The 24,812-nt window shown below is 38.4% G+C and overlaps 1 pseudogene; it reads left to right on the top strand.

The window, feature by feature from the left end:
* LOC123847541 (tigger transposable element-derived protein 1-like) overlaps window positions 1–19,605 on the top strand; it is a 163,080-nt pseudogene extending 143,475 nt beyond the window's left edge.
* Window positions 19,606–24,812: the final 5,207 nt, after the last annotated feature.

Genomic DNA, 24,812 nt, shown 5'->3' with positions numbered 1-24,812 from the left:
TGTTCTTTCCTTGGCTAGGTTCTAAGGGGAACTAAAAGGATTTCTTCCTGCTCTGGCCATATTTTCGGGAAGCTGAACTGAATGAGAACAGGGGCTTTGCTTTCTAAAAAATTATGATGAATCTTACATGATGAACAATATTATATATGCTTTGGCATCGTTAGCTTGCTAGAGTTGTAACTGCAGAATTATCTAGATGTCATTCATCTGATGCATGAGGTGTTTTTCATAAGATAACTGGTTCTTATTTACTTCCATTTAAATAAATCATTGCTCAATCCAGAGATGTTTACGAATAGTTCAGCCTATGGCTTCATATATAACATAAGTGCTGAATGTATGGAATATTCAGCAAGGTTGGAAATCATGTTGTCTTTCAGTAAGGATCCAAGAGCCACATGGATTCAGACTACTGGAACCAAAATACTCTATGTAATGTATTCATAAGAATGAAACTTCTGTCACAAAATTTGCCCATAAAAGTTAATTGGAAAACACTGCATTATGTTAGCTATAGAAGTAATTGTGTGCGAATGTGTACGTATGTACAGTATATGATATATGTGGGGTAATACAAAGGCAACTCATCAGAAATGTTTCTCCCGGCCCATAAGCAGTTATAAATAAAATTCTGTAGAGATGAGCACCCAGATGATAGATTTTCTTCCTCATTATTTTATTTTCTCGTAGATAATTCTGTAATTTCAAGATTGAACACTTCCTTTAGAAGTGATGCTTCTCTTTCTGTACAGTACTTCTCCATGTAGAGATCCCAGAATGGCGAATTCTCAGGATGCCTTAACACATTCTCAGTTCCCTTTGTTAACCAGGAAAACTGAAAGCCACCCTCTTTTGCACATTGATCAACAATAAAAAAGCTTACTCTTTGGCAGCATGTTTCCTTATATTATATACAACTGAGGGGGAAAGTATGAGCCTTTTAAAGGTTTTATGGCTTTATGGCTTTAAGGTTTTAAGGTGATGACTGCAGTAAGAGCACCAACAGTTGCTGCTGGGCAACATGCAACTCACTTCCAAGAGACAGCACACACGCTGGTTGAGAGTGTGAGCCGTGGAGCCGACCTGCCATTCGAGTATTGCCTTTGCTGCTTCCTAACTGTATGACCTAATTAAGTTACTTAACGGCTCTGAGTAGCAGCTCCTCTCTCTTAATTGGGGATCATTAGAGTACCTATCACAAAAACTGGTTGTGAGTTACCGTATTAAACGACTTAAAACACTAGTGCTATGTAAGTGCTATGCAATCAGTAAATTCTGATTTAGAAGTGTTAATTTCTCTCTTCTATGTTTATAAGATTTGAGTTCTGACAATTTCTACCCAATCATCATGGCAACTAGCAGTAGCCAGAGTGCTTCTGCATTTAAATATCTAGGCTTTTAGGTTAGCAACAGAAAGCACGATCGGTATTTCTATCATGTTTTGACAAAGTTTCATATTGCTTTTATGATTCAAAATGGGACCCTCATTAAGCAGTCGGCCAGATTCTTGACTCTCACAGTAATTCATCTTGGCATAAATTCTTTAAGTTCCTCCCTTGGCCAAAGTGAAGCCTAAATCATGAGTATACCTGAAACATAAAATCAATAATGTTCTTCCTCTAGGCCAGCAGTATACATTTTAGGATTATCTCAGCTATCAGAAAAATGATCTACTAAGAAAATGTGTGTGGCTCTTTTTTAGTTGTTGTGTTGTTGTTTTTTTTAAGACATTAAAGAAAAAAAGGAAAATGTTTTCTTTGCCCCATAAGAGAGGAAAAACAAATTCCACGGTGTTCAAAATCTCCCTTTGGAAATATGTGTTTCATGGAGTTAAAATGTTCCAATGATGTTGTTTTGAGTTCATTTGGCCTGTGTTTCATCCTATGTCACACACAAAGAATTCTCCCACATAGGATGAGAAATCGGCCATCAGTTTTTCAAGCATCTGCTTTCAGACATGGCTTAAGCACTTATTTCTTAAAAGTCCCCGAACAGATTCCCAGACTATGTGAAAATAGGATAATTCTTAGAAGATTATAGAGGAGCAGAATCTGGTCTGTCTGGGTCTAACAGCATTTCAATTGTCCTGATGGCTAATTATAAACTTGTTAGGAAATTTGAAAACAAAAAAAGCATTTATCAAGAAGTTTTCACTGTTTGGAGACTGTATCAATAAGCGGAAACATTCTTGGAGATTATTGTATAATTTTATATTTGTAAAAACTCAGAAATACTTGACTTATGAATCCTACATACTTGGAACATGCATAACTTACTTATTTTTTGGATTTGTAGTATGGAAGAATTTCTCCTTCAGTGATAATAATAATTCTGTCAGAAATAACTTTTTCTCCAAAAGCAAAATTAATATACATTCAATCATGGGCACATTATTAAACTTTAAATAATTTAGCTTACATGGTATTGTGGTATTGTCAGCAACATTTATTTTATCCTTTATATGATTGTGTAGCATTTGTCAAGAATCCTGATATCTTGATATGAAAATTGCTCTACTTTTTGATCGAATAAAAAGCTTATGAAAATAATAAGAAAAATTAGCACTGATTGCCATTTATCACCTGAATATAGCTAGTTCCTTTGTTAATGTAACAAAATATATAAGAATTAGTTGCTTACTTATTAATTAGTTCTATGCAATCGAGTTCACATGAAGCACTTTTAACACTATACTATTTTGTATTAAGTATTTTATATAAAGCTAACCCTGTGTTTTCGAGCTTCTAACCATAGTAACAAAAATCTTAAAATGCCATGGCTCTAGAAGAAAATATTCATCTTTTTAACATTTCTGAATGCAAATATAAATTCATTTCGGCACAGCTTATTTCTGGATACTCATAATGAATCCAGTCTTGAATTATACAAGGACCAACAATTCTCAAAAGCTACAATGACTACATTCCACAATGCACACATATAACTTAAAACCTTTAAAGGAGCTAATAAAAAGGATTATCTCCCAGAGTAAGTTCTTATTTGTTCTTCATATCAGCCAAAAGCCAGTTCTGTAGCTGAAAGTTGAACTCCTTACAGCTGAGTGAAGGGGGCAGGTCTAAATTACAAATTATCCATATATTTTGGCAATCCCCTCTCCCCTCCTACCTTAATGGTAGCCTTTTTTTAACACTAAAACTCTAAAGCCTGTCAATGATAAATCGAACAACATTACTACAAACTTGGCATTGCTCTTTCATTTACTGAGTGTCACATAAGTGACTCACTGCAACTTTTGTTTACTGGTCTAGTGAATGTGAACTAAGTTGATGAAATAAAAAAAAATTTATAAATAAATCTGTATGTCCAGTCCTAACTTCCCATATGAACCATAGAATTATAATTGCATTCCAATATCACTATGAGATGTCCCTCCAACCCTAAAATCTATAGTTTAATATCATCTTCTCTTGCACACCAAACACCTTATTTGCCTCCCAGGCATGGGACCTTGATTCTGACTTTATTTTCTTTAACTTGCCCCCCTCCTAACTTTCTCATGTATACTAGCCAAAATGTCCTGTTAATACTCCTTTTTGTCAATCACTCGCAAAGTTATACCATTCCCACCATCAATACCTAAGTTATACACTCTATTTCACATTTAGCTTATTATAATAGTTTCCTAGTCTACTCCACATTCTAAATCATCTAAATATGACTTGTAGGTTAATGATCACTAAAAACAACTAATATTCAATGTAGCATTCTCCTCTAAAAGAGCCTAAATCTTTCTCAAGAGGGCAAGATTTGAATTCTTCACACTAGAACCAAAAATTCTTCATTAACTGTTGCCCCCTTACCTGTCATGATTTACATCTTATTGCTTCTCCCATGGGATTTTCCTTCCAGCTGATATTCACCTACACACTCAGGCAAACATCTGTTCGACCATGTCAGTACACTGAGCTAACACTCCACCTCCACTAGTCTGCGGAAGAGTCTGGAACATCTTCTGCCATGATCTTCACCAATGCATGCCCTACTCTCTTTTAAAAGTCCAGCTTCACATGCACCATGTTTCTAAGCTCACGATGTGTTCTTAAGCACTCAATAAGTATTCATTGAATACCTACTGTATCAGTCAAGATAAATTTTCTGCATAATACCAAAATCTCAGTGGATTAAAATAATGCATATAGATAGATAACTCACTTAAGCTACATATAATTTCCAATCTACAGGGGGACCTGCTCTGCATTATCCTCATTCAGATACTACACTAGAGGACCTCTACTATTTGAAATATACCTGTTTCCAGGGTGGAAAGAAAAGAACATGGAGGATCATACACCAGCTTTTATAATCTTCAACTTGGGATTGAAATATATCATTTCTTTTCATATTCCAGCCCTAGTTATAAGAGAGCAAGGTTGTGAAATGCTACCATTTGTCCATACAGTGAAGAATTGGGAATATTGCTGGGTTTCCTAATGTGCCTTGAGATTATAGATTGCAAGATGATCTTAAGTGGGGGATATTTTCTTTCTAGATCTTCACTCTTCCTAGCCTGTATAATGATATACAGTCAGGTTTCTTTCTGGCCTCCTCCTCAAAAGCCCTCACATTATGCTCAGATCTCATATTCATAGCTTGAAGCTTTGAAGTTATTATAAAATTGAAGTTATCAGAGATTCAGTCATTAAACAAGCAAGCAGCCTGGTATACCTGGTTCTCAGCTTTTTATGTTTTTTCTTAGAACTATGAGTAAAGAGCTTGTGACATTCATTAGTGCAGTTAACCCTTTCCAGGCGCATGATAGAACTGTACTTCCTGAGGCCACATGACTAGTATTAGCTAAAAACCTTTTGGCCTGAAGTGATATATCTCCGTACCAGGCCAGACCATACAATTGCTGATGCAAGACCCTCTGGAGCTCTTCTTCCCTTGACCTGGATGTCAGCACATATAAAGGTGGTGGCTTCTTTTGTCAGCCTATGTCTAGAATGAGCACAGACACCTTATCAACCCACAGTGCACATGTGGCTGAGCAAGAAATAAGTTTCACTGTTTTAGACCCATACAAGTTGGAGCTGCTTGTCAACAGCATAATCTAGGCTACACTGACTAATACAGAGCTTATAAAAGCTATAGCTCAGAGGCGCAGTCTGAAGATTTTTCCCTTTCTCATGAACTGTTGCAACCAGGAGCTGAGTCCGGCTCTGGTCGCCTACCGGGCATGGAGCATTTGGGATCCTGTTTCCCCACAGAGTTGAACTCTGGCTGCCTTGTTTGCTTTTGGAGCCAGATCCCAGCAAGCCTGGGCTACAGCTGTGTGTTTCTATTCCACTCCTGGTCCATAAAGATTCTTATCTTGTTTATGGATACTTCTTTTGATGTTTTAAAATTATTTCACCTGTCACTGCCCTGTGCTTGGCATGAAAGGGGTACATGGTAAAACAGGCTCTCACAGTGCCACTTTCTCCTCCCATGATTATGACAGCTTTAAATATCAAGTCAAGCCTATTTTTTGCTAATACTATGATAGGAAAAATATGATTCAGGATCCAAATCAGGATTTCTCAACCTTGGTATCATTGCTATTTTGGATCAGATATTTCCTTGGGTTGGGAGGTGAGGTTGTCTTGAGCACTGTAGGATGTTTAACAGCATCCCTGAGTCCAGGAGCCACCCACACACACGAGTTGTGACAATCACAGATGTCTCCAGCCATTGTCAAATGTCCTTTGGGGAAGGGGACAAATTCTCTACCAGTTGAGAATCAATGACCTAAAAGCAACTTCAAAAGAAGAATGAAAAAATGCACTGGAAAAATTATTCTGGTAATTATTTAAGATAAAATCTCTTTATTTTTTTCTTTTATAAATGTTTTCTTTTTTAAAATTTTATTTTATTATGTTATGTTAATCACCATACATTACATCATTAGTGTTTTTTTTTTTTTTAAGATTTTATTTATTTGAGAGAGAGACAGAGATAGTGAGAGAGAGCAGGAGTTGGGAGGAGAGGGAGAGGTAGAAGAAGGCACCCCGCCAAGCAGGGAGCCCGATGCGGGGCTCGATCCCAGGACCCTGAGATCATGACCCGAGCCAAAGGCAGACGCTTAACCATCTGAGCCACCCAGGCGCCCCTACATCATTAGTTTTTGATGTAGTGTTCCATGAGATAAAATCTCTTTAGGTAATTATTTGGGGGTATGCAGTTTGGTTTATAGATCAGGTGTATATGTGTGTGTGTTTACTTAAAAAATGTTACATTACCATTTCATCAAATATTTTACAAAGAGAACTATCACCAACCTCTCAAGGTACTATGTGTTAGGTCCCTTATGTGTGCCAAAGACAGTGTCCATGGCATGTGGATGTCAGCTAGTGTCTTTCAGTCCTTTATTAGGGTGGACAACTCATCTCACTTTGAGGGAGACATTCCTGTTTCAGCACGGACTATCCTCATCCCAGGAAAGGCCTCAGCGTTGGGCCCTGAGACCGTTGGTCACCCTACAATTCCGTTGAGCAATGCTCCCAGTTTAGGCCTTGTGGCAACTCCATGTCATGCCTAAGAATCCTGCTAAATCCTAAGGAAAAGGTATTTCTCTAGCCACTTCTTGCTCCTATTTCTTGCTTTCCCAGAATGTTTATTTTTTTTTATCCTGAATCTGAGGCTCTTCATTCATCTCCTTGTGGGCAGTTAAACAAATGTGGACTTCATACTCCTTCTATTTCAAAATAAAAGACAAAGAAAACATTCAAAAGGGCTTTTGCATGTGGCAGAATCTACCAAAGATTTTAGAGATTATCATATCACAGAAACACTGTCTAAAACAGGATATCATCTATTCTGGATCCTAAAACTTCCAAAGCAAATCTACCATGTTGCACATCCACTTCTCTTCTGTATTCTATGACCCCCTCTACCACCACCACCACACTCACACACGGTTTCTCTCTCCCTCTTTCTGTTTATTCTTTTTTTTTTTTTTAAGATTTTATTTATTTGCGAGAGAGACAATGAGAGACAGGGAGCATGAGAGGGAGGAGGGTCAGAGGGAGAAGCAGACTCCCTGCCGAGCAGGGAGCCCGATGCGGGACTCAATCCCGGGACTCCAGGATCATGACCTGAGCCGAAGGCGGTCGCTTAACCGACTGAGCCACCCAGGCGCCCTGTTTATTCTTGATCAGACTAGCTTAGCTCTTGGATTAATGTCACTAACTTTAGGATCTCATCTCTTTGAGTAATTTTATCAATGTTTATTTGTTTCTATGCAAAGACCGTTATCTTTCTCAGATGAATTCTGGAATGTATAGTAAGATAAAGTTTCTTTGACCCCATCAAATATGGGAGGGGTATTTGGAGGAGAAATAATAATGTGTTCTCTCTGGGAGGTTGCAGAATACTTTCTTGCCAAGAGAGGAGACAAGAAAAAAAAGGCATGGAAATGAGAGGATACTGGGCAATTTGGGGGACCAGCAAGTAGTCAAGTATGGCTCAAGAGAAGAATCTGTGGAAGAAGAGAAATTAAGATTAGACTGGGAATACATTAGGGAGATGCTTAAATGCCCAGATACTTCCTACAGGAATTTATCCTATAGGAAGTAAGAAGTTATCAAGTGATTTTATGCAATGCAGTGATATAATTAAAATGAAACTTTACATACTAAGTCATTAAGCAATTATTTTCCCTTTTAATTATTCAGTCCTATGTTACTTTCTCATTCATTAACCTAAAATATAATCTTACTATTTAAGTTCATAATCATACAAAAGTCTCCATGTTAGAGACTACTGCAACTTTTTGTCTCTTTTCATTATCTAGAGTTTTAAACTGACAGGAAAGGCAACTTAATGATTTGCCTTAAATGATTTTTTTATTAACATAATGTATTATTTGTTTCAGGGGTACAAGTCTGTGATTCAACAGTCTTACACAATTCACAGTGCTCACCATAGCACATACCCTCTCCAGTGTCCATCACCCAGCCACCCCATTCCTCCCACCCCCCCGCTCCACTCCAGCAACCCTCAGTTTGTTTCCTGAGATTAAAAGTCTCTTATGGTTTATCTCCCCCTCCGGTTTCGTCTTCTTTCATTTTTCCCTCCCTAGCCCTATGATCCTCTGTCTTGTTTCTCAAATTCCTCATATCAATGAGATCATATGATAATTGTCATTCTCTGATTGACTTATTTTGCTTAGCATAATACCCTCTAGTTCCAACCATGTCGTCGCAAATGGCAAGATTTCATACTTTGATGGCTACATAATACTCCATTGTATATATACCCCCCCACATCTTCTTTATCTATTCATCTGTTGTTGGACATCTTGGCTCTTTCCATAGTTTGGTTATTGTGGACATTGCTGCTATATACATTGGGGTGCATGTACCTCTTCGGATTACTACATTTGTATCTTTAGGGTAAATACCCAGTAGTGAAATTGCTGGGTTGTAGGGTAGCTCTATTTTCAAGTTTTTGAGGAACCTCCATACTGTTTTCCAGAGTGACTGCACCAGCTTGCATCCCCACCCACAGTGTGGGAGGGATCCCCTTTCTCTACATCCTCGCCAACATCTGTTGTTTCCTGACTTGTTAATTTTAGCCATTCTGACTGGTGTGAGGTGGTATCTCATTGAGGTTTTGATTTGGGTTTCCCTGATGCGGAGTGATGTTGAACACTTTTTCATGTGTCTATTGGCCATTTGGATGTCTTCTGTGGGAAAATGTCTGTCCATGTCTTCTGCCCATTTCTTGATTGGATTATTGGTTCTTTGGGTGTTAACTTTGATAAGTTCTTTATAGGTTTTGGATATTAGTCCTTTATCTGATATGTCATTTGCCAGTATCTTCTCCCATTCTGTTGGTTGTCTTTTGGTTTTGACTGTTTCCTTTGCTGTGCAAAAGCTTTTTATCTTGGTGAAGTCCCAATAGTTCATTTTTGCCCTTGCTTCCCTTGCCTTTGACCATGTTTCTGGGAAGAAGTTGCTGTGGCTGAGGTCAAATAGGTTGCTGCCTGTGTTCTCAAGGATTTTGATGGATTCCTGTCTCACATTTAGGTCTTTCATCCATTTTGAGTCTATTTTGTGTGTGGTGTAAGAGAATGGTCCAGTTTCATTCTTCTGCATGTGGCTGTCCAATTTTCCCAACACCATTTGTTGAAGAGACTTTTTTCCATTGGACATTTTTTCCTGCTCTTTCAAAGATTAGTTGACCATAGATTTGAGGGTCCATTTCTGGGCTTTCTATTCTGTCCCATTGATCTATGTTTTTGTGCCAGTACCATACTGTCTTGATGATGACAGCTTTGTAATAGAGCTTGAAGCCTGGAATTGTGATGCCACCAGCTTTACTTTTCTTTTTCAACATTCCTTTGGCTATTCGGGGTCTTTTCTGTTCCATACAAATTTTAGGATTGTTTGTTCCATTTATTTGAAAATAGTTGATGGTATTTTGATAGGGATTGCATTAAATGTGTAGATTGCTCTAGGTAGCATAGACATTTTCACAATATTTGTTCTTCCAATCCATGAGCATGGAATGTTTTTCCATTTCTTAGTGTCTTCCTCAATTTCTTTCATGAGTATTCTATAGTTTTCTGGGTACAGATTCTTTGCCTCTTTGGTTAGTTTTATTCCTGGGTATCTTATGGTTTTGGGTGCAATTGTAAATGGGATCGACTCCTTAATTTCTTCCTTTTGTCTTGTTGTTGGTGTATAGAAATGCCACTGATTTTTGTGCATTGATTTTATATCCTGCCACTTTACTGAATTCCTGTATGAGTTCTAGCAGTTCTGGGGTGGAGTCTTTTGGGTTTTCCACATAAAGTATCATATCATTGGCAAAGAGCCTTGAATGATTTTTATGAATTAATGTTATCAGGATACTTACTGTCCAATACATTGTGTATTTTTATTTGAAAAAGTGCTATTGTCAGACACCCTTTAAAAAATGCCAAGTAACAGAAGATTTCTAAAGTGGTAATACCACCTTAGTTGTTTTTTTTTTTTTTCTCTGTAGATAAGCAGGTATTTTTCCCAGTGTAAATAAAATAAATATATAAGGGTGGGAAAACTTTATATTTGATGTACTTTAAGCTTTTGGGGGCAATATTTAGTGACATTTTAAATTCTCCCCTTGCTATGTCAGATGGGAATTCACTCAGAAATAACTGAAACCACTCTTTGTCTATAAATTCCCAAGTGCATTGTAGAAAAGTTATTTGCAGTCTGTTGAATCATCAATGAATAAAGGTTATTGTTCCTCTCTGACTTTAGTTCTTTGCTAGTGTTGATATGAGAATAGTTTTTGCTTATTTTTATACCATTCGTGTATATATAACACACACACATGCACACAATCAAGAGTAAGTGAATATTTTTATGGTTCCTGCTACTTTTAGTCTCTTCTGTCCTTTGTGCATTTACATACATAATTTTGAGCTGGATTTCCAGAAATATACTCATTTGTCAGTTGAATTTTGTCAGATGAATATTACTAAGCCACCAGTATTTTTCATTTGTATTATACATTTCCTTACAATGAGACAGAATGAGGTTAAAAATATAATACTGCAAAATGTACCCACAAGTCAATTAAGGTCCCTGTCTCACATTTAGGTCTTTCATCCATTTTGAGTCTATTTTGTGTGTGGTGTAAGAGAATGGTCTTACATATTCCTCATTCTTCCATGTAAAAACTCATTAATAAGTTTCCATTTAAGTGAAGCTCAATTGAGAATGAAAATGACACATTCTGCATTGTTCTAGTGTCACTAAACCACCCAAACATTACTGTAATATACTCATACTTCATTTTTGTGTGGTAAACCTTTTTTTGTAATCCCTAGTTCATTTTAATAGGTAAAAGAGGAAGAATTTTAAAATATTTCCATTACCTCACCAATATAATCACCATGCATTTGTAATAGCTCCAAGCTAAAAGCAATAAACTTATGACCAAGTATAAATATGTGTGGCCAAAGTGTTTGAGATATCCATTATCTCCATTTTTCTTTTTTTTTAATGTAGATCTAACTGACTTTTTTTTTTTTAAAGATTTTATTTATTTATTTGACAGAGAGAGACAGTGAGAGAGGGAACACAAGCAGGCAGAGTAGGAGAGGGAGAAGCAGGCTCCCCGCTGAGCAGAGAGCCCGATGAGGGGCTCGATCCCAGGACCCTGGGATCATGACCTGAGCCGAAGGCAGACGCTTAACGACTGAGCCACCCAGGTGCCCCGATCTAACTGACTTTCAAGTAATAGGGCCATAAGGAATTATCCTGAACACTACACGTTTGTTTCATAAGCTAACTTATGGTCAGGCTAAAATCCTTACCCTCTCAGAGTACTCAGAGTCATTTAATTTGCTGTTTCTGAAGAGTTGTTCTTAGGAGAAAAAGACTGCCACCCTGATGAATCATCTGCGCCCTTACCACCTGTAGGACAGGATTCTGACATGGTTCCATCCAGGCCTGGATCATTTTCTCAGTAACTGCTTCAGTTCTGTCTTTGCATGTTAGCGTCATCTTTGAGTTGCTTTCCACTATTGTTGGAAGATGGATACTAGCAGCCATTGAAAGCAATGTGGTTCATATCTAATTAGAGAGCAGCATTTCTGCCTGTAAGTACCAAAGTCCTGAAATTCACATTGGTTAGACTGTCCCTGAGTCATTCCTTATGATCAGGCAATTGTAATGTACTAATTTGCTAGCCTTGAATTATCTGAACCTCTGTGGCAAGTTATATAGGAATACCCTGGCTGTCTTAATAAAACACCCCAGTACTGAATGTTGAGCTAATCTCACCAAAAGAAATGTTGCAACATAGTGGGATAGGGATAGAGTAGATGTCGATGTGAAAACTTGCAATGGCTACTGCCGTGAATTCCCTGGATGCAAATCCTGAGAGGGGGGTTGGTATTCAGGATGTTTATTAGGGTGTACCCTTAGCTCAACACCTGCAGAGGAAAGAGAAAGAGATCAGTAATGGGCAGAGTGTCAGGGCCAAAGACAGGTTTCATTGACTCTCTTAGAAGTTCTCAAGCTAGAATGGTTCTTCAGATTTGTTCTCAATTGGATAGAAATGGCCAGGGGTTTGCTCTTCCATACAGATCATTGACCATGACCACTCGGGAAGGAGGCATGACTCCGGTGCTTCTCTGTAGGTGAATCAATCACAGAACAATCACAGAGCAATCACAGAGCAATCACAGAACACCAAAGAGGTTGAAAGCTAAAGGCATCTGATGACAGGATTCCCTGCAGCTGAGCCAACAAGTTCTTCACATCATGGTTATCTGCCACATTCACTATAGGCCCTATAAAGTAACATGTGAAATTCTATTCATGAATAACCTGTGTGTAGTACTGGTTAACTCTGAAAGCGACTCATGTTCCAAGTTGACAAAGAGCCCAAGATTGGTTTGATGAATTCTGTGTTCTTCCAGCTAATCAGGGCTTAGATTGAAACAAAATGTAACTTTTTTTCCTTTCCTAATTATTCCATATCAATCTCAAACCCTGAAGAGGCAGATGATGGGTGAAAATTCTTTGGAAATATCAATCCACCTCACATTTATCTTTATAAACCAAACATAGGATTTTGGGTTACTAGCTGAGTTATACAGCAGCATAAAATCACCCTCCCTCATACTAATAAAATGAACAAATAGTTTTTAAATGAAGAGAGGAAGCAAAAGGGATAAAATTCCTTCACAAGCAGCCATAAATAAGGAAATATGAACAAATGAAAGCCATATACCTCAAAAAGCAAAGCTAAGGAAAGAAATAGAGGATTCTGAGGACAGGTGGTAGTCTTGGTCTCTGAGCCAGCTTTCTTGCTCCCAGAATCTACCTTGAAAAAAGAAAATGACTTTACAAAATTCTCTGAACTCTCACTAAAATCTTCCATTCGGAAAAAAATGTGGACTTGGGGAGAAGTAGGCAGCTCTTTTGATTTTTTTCCCCTCTACTCTTCTATATAGTTTGATTATTAAAATAATGAGTGAGGATGGGACACCTGGATGGCTCAATTAAGCGTCTACCTTTGGCTCAGGTCATGATCCCAGGGTCCTAGGAGTGAGTCCCTCATCGGGCTCCTTGCTCAGTGGGGAGCCTGCTTCTCCCTCTGCCTGCCACTCGCCCTGCTTGTGCTCTCTCTGACAAATAAATAAAACCTTAAAAGAGGTTTTTTGTTTTTTTTTTAAATGAGTAAGCATATGGGGTGCCTGGGTTGCTCAGTCATTAAACGTCTGCCTTCGGCTCAGATCATGATCCCAGGGTCCTGGGATCGAGCCCTGCATTGGGCTCCCTGCTCTGCGGGAAGCCTGCTTCTCCCTCTCCCACTCACCCTGCTTGTGTTCCCTCTCTCTGTCAAATAAATAAATAAAATCTTTAAATAAATAAATAAATAAATAAATAAATGAGTGAGCATATATTATTTTTATTTAATTAAGGATTATCTGTGTGAAAAATAAATATAAGAAATAAAAAATTAGTTTATGTGTCGTATAAACAGTACCTACTTATGAAAATCGGGACAATGAATTAGAATCTGTGAGTTGAACTTGGCCAATGTCTTTTTTGCTCAACAGATTTTCAATAGACATACTTCCAAAAAAGAATTGTTTGATTCAAAACAAGTAATAGGAATTATACTATATCAATTTTCTGTATGAATTTATTCTCAAGAGATGAGAATCTTTTATACATTACCTTGCTATTTTTTAATTTAAGCAGTATACATAACAACTCTTCTCTTCCTAAGCCCTTCATGTTATACCTTTCTTTCTATAGGTTTATAGTGTAGTAGTATTAGTGACCAAAGAAAATCATGTATTTGTTGTGTCTGCCAATAACAGTAGTTCCCTATGGGGAACTACTAGCTGGGGTCACCCCTAGGGGCACCTCCTTAGGACCCATTATGTATTACTAATGCCTAACTTTCATGTCTCAAAAAATGGAAATAGAAGCCTGCTTAGTGCACATCCCAGGGATAGATGAATATTGAGGTTCAGCAAATGATTCTCTCCCTCTACTCTTCCTCTTGCCTCCCACCATGCTTTAAGTGATCAAACTTAAAAAAGAAAGAAGGGGGGAAGAGGAGAAAGAACAAAAAAACCATTCATTTAAAAGGGAAGAAAGGAATGCATGTAAGTAAATCTAGTCCTTAAAGACCATTCTATGTTAAGGTCATCCCACTGTCATCGTTTGCTTTGTGTGGGGGTTCCCAGAGACCAAAGCTGAAATTGCAGATGTACCATGTATTAGTCAGGGTTCTCCAGAGAAACAGAACCAATAGGATATATTTAGATATAGATAATGTAGAAGAAGAAATTTCTTATATAGCAATTGGCTCACATGCTTATGGGAAAGAAGAAGTCCCACAGTCCGCCACCTTCAAGCTGGAGAATCAGGAAACGCTACTGGTATAATTCAGGCTGAGTCTAAAAGCCTGAAATTCAGGTGCTTATGGTGTAAGTCCTGGTCAGAGTATAAAAGCCCAAGTGCCAGGATCTCTGGCATCCCAGGGCAGGAGAAGATGGGTATTTCAGCTTAAGCAGAGAGAAGGAATTTGCCCTTCCTTGGCCTTTTTGTTCTATTCAGGCCCTCCACAGATTCAGTGATGCTCAGTGCACTGGTGAGGGTGATCTTTGCTCAATTGACATATTCAAAGGCTCACAGATACACTTAGAAGTGTTTTACCAGTTATCTGGGCATCTCTTAGCCCAGTCAAGTTGACATACAGAATTATCCATCACACACCTTGGCAATCTTCTTGGTCCTTTTATACATCACTTTCCTTATCTATGCATTGGCTATAGATAAGGACTAGTATTCTTAGGGTTACTAAGAGAATTAAGTAGGTCAAAACACTTTATAAACGGTAGCATACTATAAAACATAAATGAAACAGGATGCCCCAGTTATACCCAGACTAAACTAATTTAGACTCAGTTTACCAAATCAGAGAGATGATGACTACTCCATGTGTTATTGTGCAGGGGGTATTTTATTTTCAAGCTAAATAGGAAAAGAAAAGTGTGTGTGTGTATCCAGCACTGGGGCTAGTCTGGGGGAAGGAAGAAAAAGCAGAAGATCTGAGTGAATAACATGGTGGTGTCTGTTTTCACTCAGTATGAGGAGGGAATATCCTCAGTGGGGTAGGGATTAAAGCAAATAACTGAAGACGGTGTTCACATAAAATCCTGTGCATTTCTAAGTGCTAACATGGTTTCTTGGCTCAGGTGACAAAATGTGACAGAATTAAAGAGCAGACTCACTGTTTCCGCAACCCATCATAGATTCCCCACAAGTGTCTAGGGCTAACTCAGCCAGTAGGAGAAAACTGTTAAGCCTAGTGGGAATGCCAGGCAGATGTTGGCACCTGGTATACCAGCACTCCCATGCAAGGTACCAGTGGAAATAGCAACCCACCTGCAAGGTAGTCTGCGGAAGGACTGAAGAAAGGAAGGTATGGACAAGGAAGCTGAAGAAAAGAGTATGGACAGAATTGTTTCTGAGTATATAGAAAAACCTTTCAGTGCCTGAAGGTTTGCACCAAATGTCTAAAGCTAGAGAACTTTAAGTATGGATTTTAATATTTGTGCCTTCAGGTGGGTGAAGCTTGAGAATTTATTTTGAATGGCATATCCAAATGGCACCTGTATAATAAAATGTATGTATCATATCCCCGTTTATGAATTATTTTTTTATTTTATGGATTTAGTCTCTTATGGAAAATACAACATCAACAACACAAATTAATCTATGTAAAGAATGACATATCTTACTGTACCTTGCACAGCCTATACAACTGAAATTTTGCCCTGCATAATTTCAAACTCCTAAACTCCAACCCAAACTCCTAAAGCAGGGGTTTCAGATTTTGAAGTCACGAAACCCTTTCTTCAAATGAAATCTTCTCTTAAACCCCAGTACAAGTTCCAACTGAAAACCAACATAATGAGCAAAGAAAATAACATTACCTTTATATCTCACACTGAAGTTTTCCTGCAGAGATAAGTGTTTTACTGAGAAATAAACTATGGCCAATTTTGAGAAATTCCCAGCTGCCCTTGCCCCCACAGAAGGATTATATGTTAGCTACAGCATACCATAAACCTAAGTAAAGAAAGAAGAGGTGTATGTTCCTAGGATAACCTGGGGAAGAAAAATAAGAGGGGGATCTATTGTGGTCATAAATGCTTGGGTTCTGTGTACTTTTTTTTAAATGTAAAAATCAGTGAATGTTACTAGGACATGGAGGTCAGAAACAGCATACAAAGACTCAGGAGCCAAGAGATGGAGATGGCCCTGGGGATTTTCAAAAATATTTAACAGATTTTAAATGACCCAGCATCTCTTGATTTGGTGTGGGCTTGGGCCAATTTTAGTGAGATTTCACATGGGAGGTAGGCCTAAGCTAACATTCAAAATACATTAATAAAAGCTGACTTCTCTGTTGGAAATGTATGTGGAAGCATAGATATCCATGCAGCGGACAGGCTCAGTCCATCTTGGGGACTCCTGAGCCACCTTCATAGATCTTCCAAGGAAAACAGTGTGAAAATCAATAAATTAAATGACCTTTAAAGTTATATCTAAAAGAAAGAATTGAACTGAATGTTATAGATTTAGTGTATATGTTTATTTCTATGCTGTGTTCCTTGGCTGTGGTTTATGCCAAATTCAGGAATTGTGCTCTTGGGCTGTTTCCCCACCCATGAGCACATTTAAACTGAATGAAATCTAGTATAACATCTGTCATTTTTCTGTTCCTTCTTCTTTTCCAGTCCTAAGGCTATGCAGGGAAGTACTATAGTTTCTAAGTACTATAACAAACCTAACCATTTTCCTACAGATGTGCAGAACTAGTCTTTGATCAGACATGCAAACTTTCCTGTGAAATAATTATTCACTCAGTCACCACTTTGAGTGGTGGCTAGGTTCAAGATACAACAGGAAAGGCAGGAAATGACATGGCTTTACCTTTGATAAGTTTCCAGTCTAGTGAGGAAGGAAAAAAAAGTATTATAGCATGACGTGATACCTATTACAAAATAGGTATAAAATACTATGAAAACACCGTGGGTGGGGGGGGGAAGTCATGAAGTCTATTTGGAAAAGTTGCCAGAAGCAAATTTCCAGATCAGTCTTGAAGGATGAGTGGGACTTAATCACACAGAGAAAAGAGAAAGAGATGGTGGGGGGAGAGAAGGAGGTATACAGGGTCTAGACAGAAAAACAAACATGGATAGGACATGGAGAAGTAATTAATCCAGCATATTAGCCTCTCACAGTTGATGAGGCTTTCAAGTGAGGAAATCACTAAGGCCCAAGTGACAAGTCTTTATTATTTTTACTAATAAAATCAAATAAAAAGTGTCAACTTTTTGTTGTTGTCACTGTTAAATTTTTATATTGCCTTCCTCTGGAGATCACAACACACAATCTCATTGCATTTTCTTACTGTGGTCTCAGGGACAACTTTTGGACTTAGGCAGATCTCTCATTGAAATTTTGCCATCTCCGGCCAGCAAACGGCAAAAGTAGACGTGACAACAAAATTTGACGTTGTAAAGCTTTCTGACTATATTCAAGAAAAATGGCATTAATCAAGTCAGGTTTTAACGTGCTTATACAAAGTGAGCCTTCAACCATTTAAAATTTCACTCATCATCACTAATTATAATTCTATATGTTTTTGAAGGCTTTATAGTTCAACCTTAGCATTTTGCTCAAGGCTGACACTTGGCCTTTCCCTTCAAAACTTCATAAGAACTAGAATCAGGTAAAACCAGTTTAGCAGATCTTGTAGAGGGTGAGTTACAATCTCTTACACTATCCCATACTCCAAACACTTACCACCAAATTGATGGGTGCTGCTTCTGGAATGTCAACATTCTCAGAAATACTGTCAACAAAAGCAGGGCTGGTCTCCAAGATATTCAAAACAAGTAACTGAATAAGGTATTATTTTGAAATATGACTTCTTTATAGCTGATTTTGGAATTATTGACCACATGTAATTTTATTTATCTGGCCTCTTTCAAAGAGAAAAATTCTCAGAGCTTTGTGCCTTGATAATTTTTTAGTTTTGTTTTTTTGTTTTTTGTTTTTTTAAATGGTAGGTCATGAAAAATTTTGAGGGCAGTGGAATTGCCTGGAAAGCCATATAAAATTATAATCATTTGTAATTCTAACAGTCAAAGAAAAAGTATTCATAAAAACCCACAGGCAATCACGAAATTAAAAACTGGAACATAAGGCATTTTGTTTCATTTTAAAGTGCCGATATAAAGTGGCCCTTCAGAAGACTGAGTAACCTTAAATACGCCATCACGGAAGCAAAGAATTTTAATGTTCAGAGGGACTTCAGACATCATCTACATCAACCTCTTCATTTGATATATGAGTGACTAAGGTCGATAAAAATAAGTAGCAAGCCTAAATTCACCAGAAGAGCAGCAATTAGGTAACAGAGCTCCTGACTATTAGCATTTGATCTTGATAGACATTATGTAGAGGTATAGCTTTTAGAAATATTAAACTATATGTTTTCTTATCTGTCTTATCTCTTTAACTAAGGTACTCCATTCAGGTTGAAAGACATGAGGCTGGGCGCCTGGGTGGCTCAGTTGGTTAAGCGACTGCCTTCGGCTCGGGTCATGATCCTGGAGTCCTGGGATCGAGTCCCACATCAGGCTCCCTGCTCGGCGGGAAGTCTGCTTCTCCCTCTGACCCTACCCCCATCATGCTCTCTCTCTCTCTCAAATAAATAAATAAAATCTTAAAAAAAAAAAAAAAGAAGAAAAGAAAAGAAAGACATGAGGCTGCCCAGTCTTAGCAGAATCAAAATCTTGGTTTTTCACTCAAAAGCCATGGTCCAGATGCAAGAAATACTAGGTTACAGAATATTATATATTTAGGGTGAACCAATAACTTATTCCCCATCCTCTCCCCTGCCTTTATATATAAGTAAGAGAAAAAAAATACTTCAAGAAGAGAGAGAAAAGTAACCATTAGAGAGGACAATTAAAAAGTAGGCTTTGTCAATGTACACTCCAAGAAGATGATAAATTAGCAGACAAATTTGCAGATTTTAAGGCAAAGAGGATCTGACGCCTGCTCACAAGGAGGCAGTAGTTTTGAAGGAGCTCCCTGGGCCAAAGGGCAAAAAGGGCTACTTGGAATATTGCAGAAAGAGATTCACTGCATCACTCCAGTGATGGAGCCCGAAGATGAGCCCCAATAGGGCACAGAACTTTAAGGTTACCAATTAGCTAAATGGTGGCAACATTGGACACCTTCCCACCCAGGAAGTGACTTATATTCTCATTATGGGTTTGTACTTTCTGACTACAGGGTCTTAGCCAACAACACTTTCCCAGGATTTGAAGACTATATAATCTACCAGCACAGGGTACTACTTTATAGCAAAGGAAGCACAGGTGTGAGCTTGACCATGGGATTCACTGATTCTATTATATACTATACTTCCCAGAGGTCTTCTGGCCTAATAAAACGACAGAAAGAGGTGGAGAAAACACATCTGAAGCCCCAGCTGGAAGAAGACAACCTGACAGGATTTGGTGCCATCTTCCAGGACGCCGTGCCTACTCTAAATCACTGACTTTTATATGCTTCTGTGTCTTCAATGGGTGGAATACTTAGATCCAAATCTAAGTGGTGGAAGGAGGAAATACTCTGCTACTATCACTGCTAGTGACATTATTGGGGAATTTGTGTTTTCCATTCCTACAACCCTGAACTGTGAGGATTTAGAAGTCCTGGTTCCCAACAGGAAAATGCTTTAATCAGGAGACACAAAGAAAGTTCCATTTAACCATAAAGATCAGTTACAACCTGGTCATTTTGGGTTCCTGTGTCGCAAGATCAGGAATGAGAAAGAAGACTTACCATTTTATTTCTTTTTTGTTCTTTTTTTTTTTTTTAAAGATTTTATTTATTTATTTGAGAGAGAGAATGAGATATAGAGAGCATGAGAGGGGGAAGGTCAGAGAGAGAAGCAGACTCCCCGCCGAGCAGGGAGCCCGATGCGGGACTCAATCCCGGGACTCCAGGATCATGACCTGAGCCGAAGGCAGTCGCTTAACCAACTGAGCCACCCAGGCGCCCCAAGACTTACCATTTTAGAAAGGACAATTGATCCTGATCACCATGTAGGTCTACTGTTACACAATGGGACCAGTGTGAAGTATGTTTCAACCAAGGTAATTTACTTGGGTACCGTTTTGCTGTGTACAACTTCTATGGTAAACAGAAAAAATGCAGCAGTAATGGTGGGATAGTCTGTACAGGGCTCAGACTTTTCAAGGATGGACGTCTATTACATCACTAAGGAAGCCACCAAGAACAGCAGAGAAGCTAGCTTAAGATCAAAGAAATCTGAAAAAGATGGTATAGCCCAGTGACCAACAGCAGTGGTAAGACCTATAGTTCTTCTCACTAATTTCTCAGGATTAAAAGCCCTAAGAAAGCTGAAAAAACCCATTCATAAATTTCATACAAAGGTGTGATTCTGAGTGGCGCAAGGGCTGGACTGTTGAGTGTGCAATGACTGTCACCTAGTTCTCCCTTCTAGAACAAAGGACTTAATCTTCCACGTTCTCAGGGTGCTTCATGCAGAGATCTCTCAACTCTCAGCCTTCTTCTGGAGGTGCTTTGTAAAAGAGAGCCGCCTCACCCAAGGACATATCCTCTTCCCCAGGAGCTCACATTCAAAGACGAATCAGCATGGGAGTATAAAGCCCAAATCCCTCACCCCAACTCATGGAAACTCTGAATGAAGGATCATTCAAGCTTAGGTCTCTCCCCTCCCGCCACCCCAAGATCTACTGAGGCCTTTGTTGAGACTGCAGCACAGACCACTTTGTCCTTTGCCCAATCCTGCTTCCTCCCCTTCCTTTCCATATGTGTTGGTTCCGGGAGCACTCCTTAATAACTCTCCTGTGTGAACACCTCCATCTCAAAATTTGTTTCTGGAGAACTCAACCTCCACTAGATACTTAACTAGGGAACAGAAAAACCCAGCCACTCTCAGACAAACAGGACTAATAAGAAAAAAATGAAATATACTTTTAGTAATCGACTAGCATAAGCGGGTCGAGTAACTACAGAAGTCAAGCAGGGAGTTGTTCCCATACATTATAAAAGTCCAACATTTATACCAAGGGGGGATTCCATTTAAAATCTATGAATAGGGACGCCTGGGTGGTTCAGTTGGTTGGGCGGCTGCCTTCGGCTCAGGTCATGATCCTGGAGTCCCGGGATCGAGTCCCGCGTCGGGCTCCCTGCTCGGCGGGGAGTCTGCTTCTCCCTCTGACCCTACCCCCTCTCGTGCACTCTCTCTGTCTTTCTCAAATAAATAAATAAAATCTTTTTTTTTAAAGATTTTATTTATTTATTTGAGAGAGAGAATGAGATAGAGATAGCATGAGAAGGGGGAGGGTGAGAGGGAGAAGCAGACTCCCCGCCGAGCAGGGAGCCCGATGCGGGACTCGATCCCGGGACTCCAGGATCATGACCTGAGCCGAAGGCAGCCGCCCAACCAACTGAACCACCCAGGCGCCCCTAAATAAATAAAATCTTAAAAAAATAAATAAAAGCAAAGAATAAAAATACCAAGAAGCATTTTCCATCTTCTTCCTTCTTGTTACATTGAATAAGAATTTATTGGGAGTGTTGGGAAAATAATAGTCATATCTCACACAGGATTGCTGTCTATCTGGGAGTCCCTTTATAAAACAAAACAAAACTGATTCTGTGTTGCCCCAACAAGCAAAAGAATGCACAATCCAACACTGTGGTATTAAAAAATAATTAGAAATAGTTTCAGTTATTTTCCCTAAGCATTGTGTGTAGGATTAAAAAAAAAAAAAGATCTTATCTTGAGAAACTATTAAATGTATAAACACAACAAATTTTCAAAGTTTTCTATAAGTGAAAATAATTCTAACTATCCTACACAAAGTTTCCATTTGATGGATATTAATTTCAACTAAGTAATAATGATCTGATCAGTGGGAAACTGGCCATCATGCATTTTCATGAATGCTCTAAGGTTTATTTTAGATTGCATTTGGATTCCAATGAAATAAATTATAAAACATCAATATGGAAAACTGAATTTATTTTCCTCAAATAGTTTACTTGCTTGAGGGGTGCTGGGGAGCTCAGTCGGCTAAGGCTCTGCCTTTGGCTCAGGTCATGATCCCAGGGTCCTGGAATCGAGCCCATGTAGGGTTCCCTGCTCAGCAGGTAGTGTGCTTCTCCCTCTCCCCCTGCCTCTACCTCCCACTTTTGCTTTCTCTCTCTCTCAAATAAATAAAATCTTAAAAAAAAATGTTTACTTGTTTGGTACAAAAAATAAGTATTTTATAATTCAGCTAGTCCAAAGTTTTATTGTTAACTATAAACTAAAATTTAAAAAGAGATTTCTTCTTGTAATTTGCCATTTGGTATTCAAAATTAGTTCAACAATATAGTAATACTTTGTTTTATTAAAAAGTTAGTTGAAGCAGAAATTTATAAAGTAATTAAGAATTTAATTAGCTTCCCATGTACAAATCTGAGAAAAACACCATGTGAAATCTGATTGCAAATTTCCTTTGTCATGTTAAGAAATGTTACACACAAAATATATAACATTATTTAGTATGTGGGAATTCGCATCCATGGTGTTCAAGTGCAGGAGGCATATATGTGTAATCTTTTATATTTCTAGTTTTCCAGGAAATGATTCTTAGACTTTGGTATAGAGATATCATAAGGGTGACAAATAAAAATTGTTTTACACTATATACTTAGACATCTGCAAACATTGTATAAAAATTCTATTGCTCCACATTCTCTGCAACAGTATTTTTTTCCAAGTTTTTATTTAAATTCCAGCTACTTAACACACAGTGTAATATTAGTTTCAGGTGTAGAATTTAGTGATTCATCACTTACATTGCAACATTATTTATTGTCAGTTTTTAACTTTGCCAATTTGGTGAGTAGAGAATCATCATTATGTTTTCTATTTCTTTCTCCTCATACTGAGGTCATACATATTGTTATGTTTCTTTTCATTCACGGTTCATCTTTTGTTGAACATTTTTTCTTGTCTTTTCCCATTTTTTTTTTTAACTTTTTAGTTATCGAATGATAGGAGTTTTGATGTAGGCTGCTACTATTTCTTTTTTGTGGGTTATATGTGGCTTGTCTTTACATTATTTCCTTAATAGCATCATTTGATGATAAGAAACATTTTATTTATTTTCTAAACATTTATTTATTTGAGAGAGAGAGAGAGAGTGTGTGTGTGGGGGGGGGAAGGGGCAGACGGAGAGGGAAGAGAGAATCCCAAGCAGATTCCATACCCAGTGTGGAGCCCAACTCGGGGTTCGATCCCAAGACTTTGACATCACGACCTGAGCTGAAGCGAGTTGGATGCTTAAGTGACTATGCCACCCAGGTGCCCCAAGAAACATTTTATTTTAAAATAATTTCAAATTTACAGAAAAGTTACAGGGATAATACACTGAACTCCCCTGTATGTTTATCTAATTTTTCTTTAGCATTCTCTATATTGATACATATATTATTAGTATTATTGCCATAACATTGGCAGTTGCAAAGCTGTATAATGCATAACCACTGGGGTTCATTATTCACCTAGATCACAGTGAAAATAGTGCCTTTTCTAGATGTGAAGTCCAGTATTGCTGAGTATATTCTACTTCCTTCTTATGTAGACTCTTGTCTAGATTAGTAACTGCTTATTCTGGTACAACAGAAAAACATATGAGCTGATGCAATGCCAGCCTGTAACCTAATGGGGAATTTGTACCCACTCACAGCCAGGGATCTACTAGATACTCAGAAGAACAGCTAGAGGCAGGGTGACCATCCTGAGAAAGCATCCTTGGGGCACAGGCTAGAGGAAAAAAGCAAACAGCCATGGTAGGAAAGCGCAGTGCCTGTATCTTTATCTATTTCTGCTAGGAACAGAGGCCTTAAACCACTGGAAGAAAACCAAAAACACAGTCCTCTTAGGACCTGGTGAGAAACAACCCCAGTTAGGGGAAGGAAGGAGTAAAATACTCTCAGTCCCTGGGGGAGGGGAAGGAATATATGTTGGGCCGAGACTTGCAGCCTGAGACAGGGCAGAATCACTGACAAGGCCAACCCTCAGGAGTATGTAATGTCTAAGACTGAAGTTAATCAGAACAACAGAAAACAACTCCTCTACCACCCCCACTCATGCAAACTCTCCATCACCAACATAACAAGTGCCAAGTATCAAGCAGCAGTGGTTCATACTGGGAAAGGGGCAAGAACAGGGAGAGAAATTCTTCTCTGAGGCACAGAGCCAAGGGAAGCCTGAAATCTGCAGGTCAAAGAGACATTCAGGAAACATCTCAGGACACCAGCCCAAAGAAAGCAGAAGGTAGTGCTAGAGGAAACCATAGAAACAAACAAAAAAAAACCCAGACCCAGCTTGACCACTAAAATTAGATTTCCTAAATACTCCAATAAATGTCCACAGAAGGAAAGGGGTACCCATATCTAGGCATAAAAGTTTTTATCTCCATCTCTACTGTCACGCATGAGATGTCTGGTTTCATCAAAAAGTTACAAGATGGGCAAAGAAGTAAGCCACAAACAAACAGCAATCATCAGGACCAGATTCAGTTATGCCACAAATAGATAGATCTTGGAATCATCAGACATGTAATTTAAAATAACTACTATTAACATGTTAAGGCCTCTGGTAGACAAGGTAGACAATATGGATTACCAGTGGGTAATTTCAGCAGAGAGATGGAAACT

Source organism: Mirounga angustirostris, unplaced genomic scaffold (assembly GCF_029215605.1).
Source record: "Mirounga angustirostris isolate CCGP_5_RB_7025 unplaced genomic scaffold, mMirAng1.0.hap1 SCAF_2, whole genome shotgun sequence".
Classification (NCBI taxonomy): Eukaryota; Metazoa; Chordata; class Mammalia; order Carnivora; family Phocidae; genus Mirounga; species Mirounga angustirostris.
The sequence above is the reverse complement of the archived record's forward strand: the minus strand, read 5'-3'. Positions and strand labels throughout refer to the sequence as shown.